Genomic DNA, 5,561 nt, shown 5'->3' with positions numbered 1-5,561 from the left:
ATCAAGTCTTAACAAGTTTGATTGCTTAACATGTTGGAAACATTTAATCATGTAAATATCAATCTCAATTAATATATATAAACATGGAAAAGTTCGGGTCACTACAACCAGGTGACTCATATATAATAGAATAATATTTTAATGTTTTCTTACATTTTAAAATCTTGTGGTCTAAAGTTTATACGTTTATTTAAACCTATAATTCACTCAACATTTTTGTTGACAGTTTACTCGCATGTTTTCACAAGTACTTGATTTTGTTTGGGCTTCCGCTGTGTTAGAGGGTCTGCATTTATTGGGCAGATTTTGATAAACATTTAAAACTTGTGGGTTTTGTTGACATGTTTTGGTCAACTTTGGTTATTTAATAAGCTGAGTTGTTTAGAACTACTTATTTTGATAAATTTCCTTTTTGGGAAACTTTTTGGTTAAAGAATGCAATGTTGTTTAATAAATTCATTTAAAGTTCGATCAAGTTGTGGAACCAAGTGATGGAGCCGTTAAGGGAACTTAACGGGGCCATCACAGTTGGTATCAGAGCTCTGATTGTAGAAAACTAGGCGGTCATAATATGGTCAACCCATGGTTTTTACGGTGCATTAGAGTCTAGTCTACAGCCCGGCCTTTCTTGATATAGCATTATTATGCATTTCATTTCATATGAGGAATAATTATAAGTTATTGCTCATGTTGTTTCTATTTTGTATGCGGTTTGTGGTTTTACTGTTTGCAGATGTCGGCCTCGAGCAACAATTCTGTTCCTGCTCCCGTTTCCCCGTCTGCCGCCCGTCGTCGTGCACGACAGCCTCGCCTAAGGGACCCTGTTAACTACTACATGGCTACCATCACTCATATGACTCGGGCGTATACGAACGAGACGCGCATTGATGCTCTTAGCGACTGTATGCGTGTCTTACCGCATACGGAAGTGATGGATGAGATTAGAGCTGATATGGATACGTTCGTTAGTTTCAAGCATGGGGTCGAGTTTAAGATGCAGAAGCGTAACCGAGAGGTGGACGCTAAGACAGAGTTGGAGGAAGTGAAGGGAAAGTTGAGGAAGTATGAGACTCCTGAAGAGCCTCATACTGGCCCAGCTTATCACACCCGCTCCAAGCAGATGTGATATGATGATTTATGAGTGATTACTTTATTTCATAGACTTAATGTCCTTATATACATTCATTTTTGGGTGATGCACGGCGTTTTGCCGAGGATTTTGTTATGGGATGTTTTCATTTATGTATGGATGGTTATTTCTTTCATAACATCTGTTTATCATTATCATATTTTATTCTGGTGTTGTAACTCTTGGCATGTTATATTATGCGTAATATAGTTCATGTATGTTAGGTGCTATGTATGTTGCATGATTTTTATCATTAAGTATGTATGCATGTGGTGGCTATTTCTATAACTATCATGACTATCATGTTATTACTCATAGTGTTCATTGACTATTATTTTAATGGTTAATCTTTTCGTATTCGATCTATTCCTTTATAACACTGGTATTATTCTTAGTACTAATGGTTGTGTTATTCTGTTTTGAAGATCATGCCTCCCCGTGAGTCCAACGAAGCTCGTATGCAACGTTTAATTTTTGAAGGGATAGCAGCTGCAATGACAGCTAATGCTAATGCTAATGCCAATGCCAACAATCAGGTGGGATGCTCCCACAAGACTTTCATGGCTAGTCGTCCACAAGAATTTAGTGGCACTGAAGGACCCATTGGACTTACTCGTTGGTTTAAGAAGGTTGAGTCTATTTTTTAGGTTAGTAGAGTCCGTGATGAGGACAAGGTCAGTTTCACCAGCTGCACTCTTAAAGACAGTGCTTTAACATGGTGGAATAATTTGGTTAGGAGTTTGGGTAATGATGCTGCTTATGGGTTGTCTTGGAATGATTTTAAAGAGAGGATGATCACCGGTTATCATCCCAGGGGTGAACTTAAGAAGTTGGAGACTGGGCTTAAGAATTTAAGGATGAAGAGCACCGATTTAGATGCCTATGAGTAAAGGTTCTTTGAATTGACGTTGTTGTGTCCAAATGCTTATGCTGATGAGGACCGTAAGATTGAAGCTTATATTGATGGGTTATCTGAACAGATTGAGCATGGGTTTGAGTCTAGTGAGCCCCAGACTATTGAAGCTACCAAGTCTATGGCGCATAAGCTTAATGATAAGATTTTGATAAGAAGTAAGAAAGCTGCGACTGATGCCAGTGAGGAAGTTGTTAAAAAGGTTGATGATGGAAAAAGGAAGTGGGATAACAACCGTAACCAGAACCAAGGTCAACAGAAGAAACAAAATACTTCTGGTTCTAATAACCGTAATCAGCGTGTTTATCCGCGATGTTATAAGGCTCGTGATGGTTATTATACGGTTACTTGTAAAAGGTGTTCCAAGCAGGGATACACTGCTAAAAATTTTACGGTGATCATGCCGGAGACTGCTACTCCTGCTGCAAGTGGTGGTAATAATGGTGGTAATAATGGTGGTAATGGTAATGGGAAGCCGAGAAAGGTGGTAATCAGAAGGTGTGTTATGAATGTGGTAAACCGGGACATTTCCATGATACCTGCCCTAATAAGAAGACTACTGAGAATGCACGTGGAAGGGCGTTTAATATTAATGCCAGGGATGCTGAGGAAGATCCAAAACTTGTTACGGGTACATTCTTGGTCAATGATTTATCAGTTTATGTACTATTTGATTCAGGGGCTGATTTGAGTTTTGTGTCAAATAAATTTAGTCCAATAATCAAAACTCCGTTAACTCCTCTAGACAGAACTTATGTTGTAGAGATACCTAATGGTAAAGTGCTTACTGCTAAGACTTTGTATCGTAAATGTAACATTAATCTGGCTGGTAGAGATTTTGAGGTAGATTTAATACCGATTGATCTAGGAAGTTTTGACGTTGTCATTGGTATGGATTGGTTGTCTGTGAATTGTTATGAAATTTTGTATTATGATAAGGCTGTTCGTATTACTAATGTGGTTGGAGAGCCGCTGATAGTTTTTGGGGATAAGAAATGCAGACAGTTAAATCTTATTAGCTGTTTGAAAGTTCATAAACATCTTCGCAAAGGCTGTCATGCTATTCTAGCCCATGTTGTTGATTCTGATAGAGAAGAGCATTGGTGATGTTCACATTGTTAGAGATTTTCCCGAGGTATTTCCTGAAGATTTACCTGGCCTTCCGCCGCAACGCGCGGTAGAATTTCAAATCGATCTTTTTCCCGGTGCTGCTCCTGTAGCACGTGCTCCTTATCGAATTGCGCCTTCCGAACTTCAAGAATTGTCGAGTCAACTCCGTGAGTTGTTAGACAAGGGTTTTATTCGTCCTAGTTTGTCCCCTTGGGGAGCTCCTGTCCTGTTTGTTAAGAAGAAAGATGGTTCGTTTCGTTTGTGTATTGATTATCGTGAATTGAACAAGCTTACAGTTAAAAATCGTTACCCTCTTCCTAGAATAGATGATCTGTTCGATTAGCATCAGGGTTCATCTGTTTATTCTAAGATCGATCTTCATTCTGGTTATCATCAACTGCGGGTTAAAGAATCTGATGTTCCGAAAACCGCATTTCGCACCTGTTATGGTCATTACGAATTCCTTGTTATGCCGTTCGGATTGACAAACGCACCTGCTGTGTTCATGAACCTCATGAACCGTATGTGTAGACCCTATCTGGACAAATTCTTCATTGTTTTCATCGATGACATTCTTATTTATTCTAAGAATGATGAAGAGCACGAAGAACATTTAAAGTTGGTGCTTGATTTGTTGAGGAAAGAAGAACTGTACGCTAAGTTCTCTAAGTGTGCTTTCTGGCTAAGAAAAGTTCAATTCCTTGAACATGTTGTTAGTAAACAGGGAATACAAGTTGATCCTGCCAAGATTGAGGCGTGGAAAATTCCGAAGACTCCTACTCATATTCGTCAGTTTCTAGGGTAGGCAGGTTACTATAGAAGGTTCATTCAAGATTTCTCTCGTATAGCGAAACCTCTTACTGCTTTAACGCACAAGGGGGGAAGTATGAGTGGAATAATGAACAAGAGACTGCTTTTCAAACTCTGAAGAAGAAATTGACTACCGCTCTGATATTATCACTACCTGAGGGTAATGATGATTTTGTTGTTTATTGTGATGCATCACATTAGGGCTTTGGCTGTGTTTTGATGCAGCGAAAGAAAGTCATTGCATACGCGTCACGTCAGTTAAAGATCCACGAATAGAATTATACAACCCATGATTTAGAATTGGGAGCTGTTGTGTTTGCGCTTAAGATTTGGAGACATTATCTTTATGGGGTCAAAAGTACAGTGTACACTGATCACAAAAGTCTTCAATATATCCTTGATCAGAAACAGTTGAATATGAGGCAGTGTAGATGGGTTGAGATGTTGAATGATTACGATTGTGAACTTCTATATCATCCGGGGAAGGTCAATGTTGTGGCCGATGCGTTAAGTCGAAAAGAGAGGGTTGAACCTCGCAGGTTTAGGGCCTTGAATATGATAATTCGAACTAACCTAGCTAGGCAGATTCTTGCAGCTCAACAAGAAGCCTTGAAGGAGGAGAATTTTGTGAACGAGAAGGTCAGAGGCATGGCTAAGAAATTTGAGGTACGAGCAGATGGTACACAGTATTTTGCGGGAAGTCTTTGGGTTCCGAAATTTGGTGATCTACGACAACTTGTTTTAGATGAGGCTCATAAGTCTAGGTACTCTATTCATCCTGGTTCAAAAAATATGTATCATGATCTTAAGGAGCTTTACTAGTGGCCTAATTTAAAAGCTGACGTGGCTACGTATATGGCTAAGTGTTTGACCTGTGTTAAGGTTAAAGCTGAACATCAGAAACCGTCTGGACTTTTGGTGCAACCTGAGATTCCCGAGTGGAAGTGGGAAGGTATTACGATGGATTTAATTACGAAGTTACCGAGAGTTGTGGGTGGTTATGATACCATTTGGGTGATTGTTGACCGACTCACAAAGTCAGCTCATTTCTTGCCTATTATGGAAACGCTTTCGATGGAGAAGCTTACTCGTTTGTACTTGAAGGAGATTGTTTTAATACATGGTGTTCCTGTATCATTATTTTAGACCGAGACCGTCGATTTATATCGAAGTTTTGGCAATCCTTACAGTAAGCTTTGGGAACTAAGTTGGATATGAGCACCGCTTATCATCCGCAGACGGATGGTCAGAGTGAAAGGACCATTCAAACTTTAGAAGACATGTTACGAGCGTGCGTTATTGATTTTGGTAATGGGTGGGATAGATAATTGCCACTAGCTGAATTTCCTTATAATAACAGCTATCATGCAAGCATTAAAGCCGCACCGTTTGAAGCTCTGTATGGTAGAAAGTGTAGGTCTCCGGTCTATTGGAATGAGGTTGGGGATGCTCAACACACAGGCCCAGAAATTATTCATGAGACTACCGAGAAGATCGTACAGATTAAAGAAAGATTGAGAACTGCCAGAAGTCGGCAAAAGAGTTATGCCGATAAGAGAAGGAAAGATATAGAATTTCAAATTGGTGACCGTGTTATGT

This window comes from Rutidosis leptorrhynchoides, chromosome 4 (assembly GCF_046630445.1).
Source record: "Rutidosis leptorrhynchoides isolate AG116_Rl617_1_P2 chromosome 4, CSIRO_AGI_Rlap_v1, whole genome shotgun sequence".
In the NCBI taxonomy this organism is placed as follows: Eukaryota; Viridiplantae; Streptophyta; class Magnoliopsida; order Asterales; family Asteraceae; genus Rutidosis; species Rutidosis leptorrhynchoides.
The sequence above is the reverse complement of the archived record's forward strand: the minus strand, read 5'-3'. Positions refer to the sequence as shown.